The sequence below is a fragment of the Pelobates fuscus genome, chromosome 5, assembly GCF_036172605.1.
Source record: "Pelobates fuscus isolate aPelFus1 chromosome 5, aPelFus1.pri, whole genome shotgun sequence".
Classification (NCBI taxonomy): domain Eukaryota; kingdom Metazoa; phylum Chordata; class Amphibia; order Anura; family Pelobatidae; genus Pelobates; species Pelobates fuscus.
The window spans coordinates 265,737,416-265,750,544 of record NC_086321.1 but is presented as its reverse complement, the minus strand read 5'-3'; the positions used below and the strand labels follow the sequence as shown (position 1 = coordinate 265,750,544).

General features: G+C 43.7%; 1 protein-coding gene across 1 annotated transcript in view; it reads right to left on the bottom strand.

Moving 5' to 3' along the window:
- The window catches only part of GRIN3A (glutamate ionotropic receptor NMDA type subunit 3A), a 380,703-nt gene that overhangs the window by 281,624 nt on the left and 85,950 nt on the right, over positions 1 to 13,129 (bottom strand). The window lies entirely within an intron of this gene.

The following is a 13,129-nucleotide window of genomic DNA, read 5'->3' as shown; positions in this document are numbered from 1 at the left end:
GCAGTGGGAAGTGATTAACAATGAAGTAAGCTTACAAAATGAAGCTTACTTTTCCAAGTACAAATTCTTTCTCTTGTGAATCATCTAAAAGCTATATGTGTAGGTCTCTTGTGGGAAAGGTCAGTTTACAGTCTCTGAGTAGGATTAGCTCCTGATAAAAAAAATCCTTCACAAACATACAAGAGTGGAATGTTAGCTGGAAATTTCTGGCAGAGTCATAGTAGGGATAGGTTTGAAGTACTGAGTAGTTAACTACCGTATATACTCGAGTATAAGCCGACCCGAATATAAGTCGATGCCCCTAATTTTACCCCAAAAAACTGGGAAAACGTATTGACTCGAGTATAAGACTAGGGTGGGATATGCAGCAGCTACTGGTAAATTTCTGAATAAAATTAGATCCTAAAATTTTTTTATTAATTGAATATTTATTTACAGTGTGTGTATATAATGAATGCAGTGTGTGTGTATGAGTGCAGTGTGTGTATGAATGCAGTGTGTGTATGAATGAGTGCAGTGTATGTATGAATGCAGTGTGTGTGTATGAGTGCAGTGTGTGTATGAATGCAGTGTGTGTGTGTATGAGTGCAGTGTATGTATGAGTGCAGTGCATTGGCGGATACAGGGGGGGGGGCAACGGGGCAATTGCCCCCCCAAGATTCTCCCCTGCTGGCTAATGCAGGGCTGGCATTGTCCAAGTGCCAGCCCTGCAATGTGCCTGCGGACCGGGGAGGGAGATCTGAGATCAGTGATCTCCCTCTCCGGTCCACAGGCACATTGCTGGCGGCCGGCAGGGGAGGGAGAGAGGACCCGGGAGCTCTTACCTGCAGCTCCTCCGTGTCCTCCTCTCACGTGGCTCCAAATCTCGCGAGAGTGAACTCTAGCCCTGGAGCGCGGGCTAGAGTTCACTCCACACTGAACCACCAGGGATTCCCCACTGGGACCACCAGGGAACTAAATATGTCCCCCCTCCTCCCAGTAAAGGTAAGAAGGGAGGGGGGACATAAATATATATATTTAAATAAATCCTTTAAAAAAAAAAAAAAAAAAAAAAAGCTTCCCTACCCTCCCCCCATACAAACACTGCCCCACATACACACACTGCCCACAAACACCCCCCATACACACACACTGCCCCCATACACACAGTGCCCCACACACACTGCCCACATACACACACTGCCCCCATACACACACTGCCCCCATACACACACTGCCCCATACAAACACTGCCCCCCACACACACACTGCCCCACAAACACTGCCCACATACACACACTGCCCCCGATACACACACTGCCCCACAAACGCTGCCCCACAAACACTTCCCCATACACACGCTGCCCCACAAACACTGCCCCATACACACGCTGCCCCACAAACACTGCCCCCATACACACACACTGCACACCCATACACACACAGACACATACAGTGCCCTACACACACGACCCCCCATACACACAGTGCCCCCCATACACACACTGCCCCACACATACATACAGTGCCCCTCATACATACAGTGCTCCCGATACACACACTGCCCCACACAGACATACAGTGCCCCCCATACACACACTGCCCCAAACACACATACAGTGCCCCCATACACACACTGCCACCCTCACACACACACACTGCCCCACACATACACTGCCCCTTAACACACACACTGCAACCCTGACATACACTGCCGCCCTCACGCATTCACACACACACTTTACCGCTCACACATACACTGCACCTTTCACACACACTTCACCCCTAACACACACCACTGCTCTATATTCCAGCAGACCCCAGGTAAGTTGTCAAACTGTTACTAAACGGTATGACTACTTACTCTGGGGTGGGATCCTGGCACTACTGGCACCATAACTACTACACTGAGCTGTAGTGGTTATTGTGCCAGGATTATTTATTTAAATAATCTACAAGTGCCCCTCCCGAGATCAGGCTCTGGATCTGCCACTGGTGCAGTGTGTGTATGTATGAGTGCAGTGTGCGTGTATATGAGTGCAGTGCGTGTATATGAATGCAGTGTGTGTGTATGAGTGCAGTGTGAGTGTGTATGAGTGCAGTGTGAGGGTGTGTGATGCAGTGTGTGTTTGTGTATGTGTTATAGAGCCTTGGTGGGGGGTGGGCATTTTTATTATTATTTTTTTATATATTATTTTAATAATTTTTTGTTATATAATTTTTTTTTTTAATTATTAATATTTTATTTTATTATTTATATTTTTTTTCCGTTCCCCCTCCCTGCTTGATACAGAGGGGCTCTCACTCCCTGGTTGTCCAGTGGCATTGGCAGTTCAGTGGAGGGGGGCTGGCAGAGCATTTACTTACCTCTCCTGCAGCTCCTGTCAGCTCCCTTCTCCTCCGCGCCGGTCCGTGCAGCTCCCTCTTCAAGTCCCAGTGTAAGTCTCGCGAGAGCCGCGCTCTGACCCTGTGGCTCTCGCGAGACTTACACTGGGAGCTGACAGGGGAGCTGACCGGACCGGCGCGGAGGAGAAGGGAGCTGACAGGAGCTGCAGGAGAGGTAAGTTAACGCTCTCTGCCAGCCCCCCTCCTACACAGCCCCCTGTCTGTATTATGGCAATGTAAGTTGCCATAATACAGACATTGACTCGAGTATAATTTGAGTTGGGGTTTTTCAGCACAAAAAATGTGCTGAAAAACTCGGCTTATACCGGAGTATATACGGTATATATATATATATTTTAGATCCTTAAAAAGTATCCCTGGGAGATACAGAATGGAAAGATTCATGACAGAACAACATCATCGAATCATCGAATTTTACCTTGAACATCAGCACTCCATTGTTTTATCTCAAAGAGCCTGTATGCATTTTCACAAAGTAATTCTCCATCAAAACAAGCAATACTAGCCATGGTTCGTCAATGTTTTCAAGAGCATGGATCCGTCAAAGTGCTATAATATCTTTTTTATAATATTAAGAATTAATGAAGTTCTTATTTTCAAATGATAAAGTTACTTTTGACCCACCCTGTATGTTGCCACAATTGATAAAGATCTGCTGCATTGCTAAAGTGGGCTTAAAGCCCCAAAGGTAGCCTTTAAAGCAGGCACAGGCAACCTTTGGCACTCCAGATGTTTTGGACTACACTTCCCATGATGCTTTGCCAGCATTATGGGTGTAAGAGCATTATGGGGGATGTAGTCCACAACATCTGGAGTGCTGAAGGTTGCCTATCCCTGCTAAAGGCTCAAAAATTAAATTTTTTTACTGTGATCTAGGCCAGGATTTCTTCCAGACTGGGGCTAGTGTAGATAAGCTTCCCATTGCACCATTAGTCACATGACCAGAGCAGGGTCCTGCACATTCTATTACTCTTTCACACAGTGAAGGAAAAAACTAAGGAGAAAAAGTATCTAGCACAGCTGCAACAAAAAGTTCTGCCCAGGCCTGAGAAACATGTAAATAACTTGTTGTTCTCTAAAATGTACTCCTGCTGGGTGTGAGATGCAGCCACAAGAGAGATGTCATATAGCATAGTAAGTTAGCCAAGAGGGAGATTATACCGTACAATGTGACGATTAATAGTCAATCTTGTTTTTTTTCCTTTGGTTGACTCTGACTCTGCTATAAGAATGATAGAGAAATTCCCCTCCTGGCTGCATTCCATTCCATTAACCAGTTCAGCTTCGGAAACACACTCCCCTTTCAGAATATTAGTCTCTGAAGGATGCAGATGATGAGCTGCCTCTGCCTATCTATCTAATTTTTGATTCATTGAGCTGTTAGCTTTTATAACCTTCCTCCTAATTGATCTGCTGCATTCCAGCTGTTAACAGTACACCATCAGTGCCTGTGTAGGACTATGTGCATTAGACAGTCTACACATATTTCTATATAAATATATCTCCATATCACTGCATTAGTGTGTCTGTCTATATGTTGGGGGGAAAAACTGATTTGGATTACCTGGAAGTCTTCTGTGTGGCATTTTGGTTCGGACAAATTTCATCCATTTGATTGTTTCAGGAAAACACTTTATATGAAACAAAATTATCTCGAACATGTGCCTATGAGAATACTGCAAAGCAAAAATGTCTGCAAAGGCTAGGCAATATCAGGCATTTTTACAATGTCAATTCTGAGTTGTAAACTCAAAACATTATTTATATTACTATGTCAGCATTAAAAAATATTCAGTGAGGGAGGGGCGGTGCTGAATGGTCGCACAAAAGATCAGCTCCTGCAATATTGTATATTATCAGCCCATAAATGCTGATTAAAAACAAACCTTGAGACTGATAGCTGTGGCCCATTGTAAGAAGACACCCTGGTACCGAGGTGAGGCTTGCCAAGGTGTTTTAGTCCCTTAGAGGGGAGCTCCTTGTCACCTAAGATGAGGACTACCCGGGCGGTGAGTGGGGTGGACGGCCGCTGCCCTGCTATCCTGCCTACCAGTTCCTTATCAGAAGCACAAGGCTAAGTGGAGCTGGCCCTGTCCCCCCCCCCCCCCCCCCCTTGGACTGGTGGGCGTGATCCTGATCCCCACCCCTTGACCCCTGCGATTGTGATGACACCAGCACCTCGGGCTGCAGCAGTGTTGACCCAGGGCTCAGAGGCCGCACTCAAAATGGAGGAAACAACGTGCTGAGCTACCTGTGCCATAGGGAGGACCTCAGCACCAGCTTTAACACTGGCAGAATGTCGTCGCGGACTGACCAGAAATCTGTGGATGTCTGCCCAGAGGACTCTACACAAACACTCAGTCTGACACCTACTACGCACGCTCCACCACAAAATAGGGGTTTCAGTCCCAAGGCGAATAAGATCGCGTTGTAGAAGCCGGAGACGAATCAAGCCGACCCGTGCAGCACAGAAAAGGTTAGCAGCCGGCACTGCTTTTCATACCTTCCTGAGAACCCGGTTCCCAGCATGAGACACCATTTCTGCACCCCATCATTTCCTGCAGTACCTCCCTGATAGCCGCGAAGAGTCCACAACATATTGGTCGGCTGTCAGTAATGGGGAGGCTGATCCTGATGAGCAACAAGACCACTGGGAGCTGTGACCTGACCGCAGCGGGCATCAGCAGAACCGCAAGTGGAACACTAAGGGACTGCCACTTTGAAACCTGTCTAGCATACCATCACTGTCAAATATCTCACTCAGCAGCCTACATGCTTCTGTACCTATCTATTTCCCTTTAATTAAGCAGATTCAATGTCATGGGGTCACTGACTGGCAGTTTGAAGGCGCGGGGGTCCCGCGGGGTTGTAAACTCTAAAGATAGGGCAAGACGCTGGAGAGATCCTCACCTAAAACGTTACTGTCTGACACCTGCTTTTGGGTGTCCAGACCTGTCGCCCCACTACTACAAAAGTTGGGCTTGTGTTATTTAAACACCTACTCTGATCGGATAAATCAATACCCGATCCCATACTAGCCAGCACTCACTCACAGTATTCTGTTGCCGACCAGGGCATAACATTTAGTACTGTTGAGCACTACATAGGCACGATTGCTAAAAACTTAGGACACACTTTATCTGTGTCCTTCTATTTCTCCTCTTTACTATACCGGGTACCCAAGAAGGCACCTTTCCTTTTTCTCCATTACGGATTTTTACACTTCATGACATGACGAGGAGGTATTTTGGTCCCTGATCACACTATTCACTACCACACATACGATACCCTAGCCCGATTTTTACATTTCTCTGGGCTCATCATATTACTAAACTAGTGTGGTGTTAAGTGGAAGTGTATAAACGGGCACACTCTTCTCCACTGAGTGATCCTCGTCAGGTTGCCAGCGTTTTGGAATTAGTCAAAAGATTGACATCTAACTTACTAGTCCAACTGTACGGAGTGTTAGACTGGGACATTGTATCCCCTGTAGTTCACAGACAAATTACTTTGTTATCCGCTCAGTCTACCTTTACACTTATCCCCCTTCTCTTCCTCGGCAAGATACTTTATTGTTCCGAGGAGAACCGTGGGGACAACCGCAGTTACTGAGCTCACAGGCACCGTGTTAACCGCTCAGCCAACCTGTATATTATTTTTCTCCTGTCTCTCTCGGCAAGAATTTTATTGCTCCGAGGAGAATATTGGGGAAAATTGGAGCTACATCGCTCTAACGTATATTTCAGTAACTACCACTTTTACAAATAATCCTGTGAAACTACCACTATTTAACTCCGTTAGAATCACTGACAACCCAGGAGATTCTAAGGGTATCTGCAGCCAGGTTCCACTTATTGATGTATGTATTACCCTTATAGAGGTGTTTGATTGTCTATCTCTCTCGGCAAGAATTCATTGTACCGAGGAGTAATATCCCTTTCACCATAGTGGTCCTGCATACAGCCGCTTACCCTGCCTAGTCACACAGTACCATTACTGTATCACTCGGCAAACCTCCCATGGTATTGAGGAGATCTAGAGGAGTGCCCGAGCTAGCGGTCTCTATTATCTTAGAAACCTTCTGTGTATATATATATAGGCCTATCTCTATATATATATTTTTAACTACCTAGGTGCTTCCGCATCAGACATACTTCTGTCTCTCCCTCCCCCCTCCCCTTTGTACATAGTTCAGTTTTTGTGTTACCTAATAAAGTTATTATTATTCTTTTTCGACTGTTGCTTTGATATCGATGTATGTATGCATACATATGTGGACAGACTGTGTTCTTTTCTTTCTATTCCTTCACCATTTAGGGTTAACCCCTGGTCTGTCCTATAGGACCCACTGCCTTTTGGCCATTTCTCTTCCATACTCAAACTCTAAAGATATATTCCCATCTGTCTGATGCATCTACTTATTTTAGTTTTTGATTTCTCCACTGGGTTTGCATTATTATTTTGTTTTTCCACCTAATAGCCTCTACCCAGACAGGAAGATAAGCATGTTTCCTATATACTAGTTCAAAGTCTAGGAAATTAATTTAGTAGACCTCAATGTATAGCTGTTACGTCTCATACCTTAAACAAAAAATGGTGTAGATTTTGTGTACTTCTGTGAATGTTTGTCTCTATGTGTTTGCTTACATACGCTGTTGTGGCAATGTCAGGGCTTATTGTATTTACATGCACTACAAAAATAAAGAATTAAAAATATATATATATATATATATATATATATATATATATATATATATATATTCAGTGAGGGCTTTCCTTTACAGTATTAATGAAAAATGGGGAGCAGGAAAGGCCGAAGTAATTTAAAAAAGTGAAAGGGAAATGTGAGTGGGCAATTGATGACCCACTCATCTGTTTCACCATGCAAAGATCAAAGCTGTCCTACACTTTGCCACTAACATTCCTGTTATTGTCCAATCCTCATGCCCCCAGTGGGTATCCAATGCAAATGTACTTGCTGGAAGATAGACAATGAATTGACCCTCTTCTATTCCAAAATTCTACAACATCTAAATAGAGTTCCACCACGAGCTGCCAATCTGTTGCATATAGTGTGTAGGAAGCCCTGTTTGCTTGTGTTCCTGACTTATGATTAGCCTTTACACTATGGTAAATGCCTAGAAATCTACAAATAAAGATCACATATAGTTGCCACAACTGTGTTGCAGCATTTACCACGTACGTGTGCAGAATAGCGATCTACAAAGAAACCATATAGCAAAATTGATCATAGGAACCGCACTCAATCCAAGCGCCCACAGGTGCCCTGGAACAGGACCAGCATCCCAACACGTTAAGGCAGCAAGCAAGATTTCCAGGCACTCAAAGTGTGAAAACTGCAGGCAGATTTATTGAAACAAAAAAGACAGCAACATTTCGACCTACTGAGAGGTCTTTTTCAAACAAGCTTGTAAAAGACCTCTCAGTAGGTCGAAACGTTGCTGTCTTTTTTGTTTCAATAAATCTGCCTGCAGTTTTCACACTTTGAGTGCCAGGGAATCTTTCTTGCTACAAAGAAACCATGTCACATAGTTTTGACTATGATATCAGCTCTGCCGTGAACACAAAGCCAAAATGCACTCGGATGTCTACGTTCTCTCCCAACTAATTTGCCACCATATGTCTGATTGCCTGGAAAAAGTTTTCTAAAGTTTGCTTTTCGTACATAATTTCAGCATGTAACAGGAGAGATTGACAACCCTGCTGCCATACACACCCACTCCCAGTCTGCCATGCTGCCATGCTTCCATGCACTATCACCATACCCAGTTACCATGACCTTATTTCCTGGTCAGTATATGAATTCCCCAGGGCACGTATACTGACCTGTGTTTAAATTGAAGACAAGTTCTGTAAATAAATTCCACTAGTGGTCCTAAGTGTTTTACACGGATTAAGTACGTTATTGTCTTGACTTAAAGTGAGCAGCTGCATTTAAGTATTTTTGATGGGGAATTCATAGGAGGAATATACTGCCCTAACCATAGTGAAACAACATAAGGGCAAAGAGGCAGTTAAAGATGTAAGGGAGCTTCTTAAGAAAGCTGGGATGCCTTCTGAAGTCTCCCTGGACCTGCATGTTTGGAAATAATTTGTGGCCAACTATAAAGGATGGTTAATGGAAAATAATTTAGTTGAAGTTGCCCAGAACTGGCTTGATACTGTAGTCGATTTGACTAAATGTGGTTGTAGAGAAACCACTTGGAATGGGGTACCCTACTACTAATGTTTTGGCACCCTATGATCCAGGTCTACAGCTATAGCCCCTAGTACCTCATACAACCCACCACCTTACCCGGGTAAGGTTGAGGCTGACCCTAAGCCTCTGCTAATGGTGGTGGTAATAATTATGAGTTAGCTAATTGTTTCTCTGGTAGTAGATGATGTTACAACTGGATAAGGTGGATAAAGTGATTATCCATTGAATAAGGTGATTAAAAGATATACATTAATTTTTTTGCATGTTAAAAAGTGTAAGCTGAATTTCATTTAACACCAATTACCAATCAACGTACATGAACAAATGTGTTTGTTGCTTATTTCTATGGCATTTAGAACAGTTCCTCAAAAGGCAACTATTGCAACAATAAAAACGTAATACAAAATGGCTAACACACCTTAAAATGGTGGAAAAAAGTGTTTCATATCTTTTGAATGCAATGTCATCTTTTATATCAAGATTATGTCAAAATTTTGAGTCTTACTAAATAGAGACCTTAGGTGTGCTCCGGTTGCACCTAGAAGGGATACCTAAATCTGGTGATCTTAAAAGAGAGACATGTTAATTTTCTTCTCTTCTAAGGCTCTTATAATCTCATACAGCATTATACGCAAAGCTGACTAATGTTGAATTAGAATTAAACACTTATACATGTCAAAACTTTGCTCTTTCACTTTGACAGCTAACTAAAAATATGGCAACAGTAGGTGAAGAGGGCCTTTCCCAAACGAGCTTACAAATGTTAGAGCAGGTAAACCTGCCCTGGCAACCTTAGTCTGTGTAATTAGAGATTGTAGCACAATTCAATAAACATTTTTGTTTAAACCACAAAATATCCATCAAAAATTTAATTTTATTTTATTCTCCACACTTTCCTCCTGTTTGTTATGCAAAAGATCCGGGTTTCACTAAAAATAATTTGCAAAACTAATTGACACCCGACACAAAATCTCCTACAGATTGGAGCTGCAGGGAAAAGTCAAAGTGTATTTGTCAGTGAATCTATTTCTTATTCCATTATTCCATGGATGATATATCATAGTAGCATGTACATGCTCATTGCTCACAGCACTGTGCAGCCATGTTCTTGACTGCTTCATTTACCAGAGGACCCACTGTATACAGCAAACAATTCATAGCAACATGTTGATTCACATTGCCATACACTATACACAGCAACCATGTTGCTCATTGCACAGTTACATTGTTTCTGTGAGCAAAATCCATGCATTTTTATACAATGCTATGTATAAAACCCTGTACAGATATTGCATGGTAAATCCATAGACTATGTGTGAAAAAATATGCTTCTCAAGAAAATAAACTCTGAATAGCATTTACAGTCTCCTCCACATCCGAAGGGGTTTTAAAAAAAGGCACATAAAATGCAAATTCACTGCTTTCTACTATCAGCTCTAAATTGGATTGTAAATTTATTCAGTGATATAGTTGGCAGACCAGAAGCCAGGGAACACTCAGCTATGTAAGAAATACATTGTTTGATATTTATTTTCCAGAATGTTGCATTTCATGTAGTACCATTTCTAGATAGTTTGATTGGCCCAAAAAATTGTTATGTTGCATAACAAACTGGTAGGTGGGAGATTGCAAATCTACAGAACATTGTAGCATGTTTTGCTTAACAGAACAGGAACAGGAACCAGTGTGAGATAGTTTCCAGTAGAATGCCAATATAAAATAACAGATTTAGAATGTTTTATATGAAAGTGTTGTTTATTTACTGTAATGGGCAAGATAAGCAAGTGAGGTAATGGGTAAAGTAGTGATGGAAGCCCCTGGCTATTGAGGGGATTTAAGGCCAGCCTACTGCCCACCTGTCACGACTAGTAATGTGGTCCAGCACGCAGAAACTATGTAAACATATGCATAAGTCAGAAAAGGAAAAATAACAGGACAGAGCGTAAACCGGACCTTAGAATGGCCGGACTAATACGCTAGAGACAGAGAATGGTCAAAGGGAAAGCCGAGGTCAAGGAAGCCAGAAAATACTCAATACCGATAAAACAAGCCAAGTCAGGGAAACCAGAGATCAGAATAACCAGGGAAACGCCAAGGATCAGGATACCAGGAAATCAGAAACACGAAACTAGCACTTTCAGGAAACCAGGAAACTGAAACCACGACATGGCAAAGTACTAGGGTGAATTAGGGGTTTAAATACCCCTCTCTAAGCTATGATTGGTCAGAGGGCGACCTCTGACCCCAGAACGTGCGTGTGCGTTGACGTCGTGACGTCACGCACACGTTAGTATAATTAGATAAGGGGCTATCCTTAGACGCGACCACGTGGTCGGCGCCATATTGGATTCGGGCGTGATGCCCGGAAGAACTACACGCGCGGTTCCCGGCTCGCCGACGAGCAGGTAAGCTCGTGTAGTCGGAGCGGTCGTGCCGGTCGGGCACGACCGTGAGGCTCGGCGGGCCGGTGACCGCAACAGTACCCCCCACTCGAAGACCGCGCACCGAGCGGGAAGGACCCGGCTTAAGAGGAAAGCGGTTGTGAAATGACCGGATAAGACGGGGCGCATGGACCCGGTCAGCAGGAACCCAACAACGTTCCTCGGGACCATAACCCTTCCAGTCAACGAGATAGGACAAGACACCTCTGGATAATTTGGAGTCCATGATAGAACGGACTTCGTATTCCTCTTGATCACCCACTACCAAGGGCGGAGGAGGAGTGGATACCCTTGTGTAGCGATTGCAAGTAAGGGGCTTGAGCAGAGACACATGGAAAGTATTCGCTATTCTCATATGAGCCGGTAGTGCCAAAGTATAGGTCACTGGATTAATACGTTGGGTAACTCGAAAGGGACCAATATACCGAGGGGCAAATTTCATGGATGGGACCTTAAGCTTGATATGTCTTGTGGAGAGCCACACCCTGTCACCTGGAATATAGACAGGATTAGCGCCCCGTTTCTTGTCAGCTTGGACCTTCGCTCGTAATGAGGCTTTTTGCAGAGCTGAATGGACGGAATCCCAAGTATCATGAATCGAATCTAAACGGGTGTTCAAAGCGGGGATTTCTGTGTCTGAGAATGCAGAAGGAAAAACAGTGGGGTGATAACCCTGATTAACAAAGAATGGACTGTGATTAGAAGATTCATGAGTGGCGTTGTTTCTGGCGAACTCAGCCATGGGTAAGAGCTCGTACCAGTTAGATTGATTGGCATTTATAAAGCAACGTAAATAGGCTTCTAAAGACTGATTCGCCCTCTCTGCTGCTCCATTTGTTTGAGGGTGATATGCTGACGAAAAGGAGAGTTCGACGCCCAATTGTTTGCAAAAGGAACGCCAAAACCTAGAAACAAACTGGGTACCTCTGTCAGATACTATGCTTTTGGGTACACCGTGCAACCGAAAGATCTCTCTCAAGAATATTTGAACTAGATCTTGAGCAGATGGTAATTTTTTAAGTGGGACGAAATGTGCCATCTTCGTGAATCTATCAATGACCATAAGGACTGTATTAAACCCGTTTGAACTGGGTAGATCCACAATGAAATCCATGGCCAAGTGGGTCCATGGAGCACTAGGTATGGGCAGTGGTTGTAATAGTCCAGGAGGTGACCTGGGAGGAACTTTAGAAACAGCACATATTTGACATGCCCCAACATAATCTTTGACATCGTTTCTAAGAGCAGGCCACCAAAATCTCCTGGAGATGGCAGAGAGAGTTTTATGGACTCCAGGATGGCCCGCTGTGAGGCTGTCATGGAACAAATCTAGTACCTTCTTTTGAAACTGAGGTGACACATACAGTTTGTCCGGAGGTTTTCCCACAGGTGCCTGAGTTTGATCTGCTATTATGGCACAGAAGAGTGGAGAAGACACTTCGGAAACTGTAGTGGCAATGAGGCATTCAGGAGGTACAATAGGATATATCACCTGTTCCGGAACTTCATCTGTCTCAAACTGCCGAGAAAGAGCATCTGCCTTGGTGTTTTTAGTACCAGGTCTGTATGTAATTACGAAATTGAATCGGGAGAGGAACAATGACCACCTAGCCTGACGAGAGGACAGTCTCTTAGCGTCCCCAATATAAGCCAAATTCTTATGATCAGTAAAGATCAAAAGTGGCTCTTTGGAACCTTCCAAGAGATGCCTCCATTCCTTAAGGGCAAGTACAATGGCCAAAAGTTCCCTATTCCCTATGTCGTAATTCCTCTCCGCAGGTGTGAGTTTGCGAGAGTAAAATCCACAGGGATGTAAAGGCGTATCAGGACTCTCTCTTTGAGACAGAATGGCTCCAACTCCTGTCTCTGATGCATCCACCTCTAGGATAAATGGTTTGGATGGATCAGGATGGGTCAGGACAGGTGCTGAGGAAAATAAAGATTTTAATCGTTCAAATGCCTCTCTTGCTTCTTTGGGCCAAGATATACAATTTGCTCCTTTTTTTGTTAAATTGGTTATAGGGGAAATCACGGAGGAAAATCCCCTTATGAATTTGCGGTAGTAATTCGCAAAACCTATAAA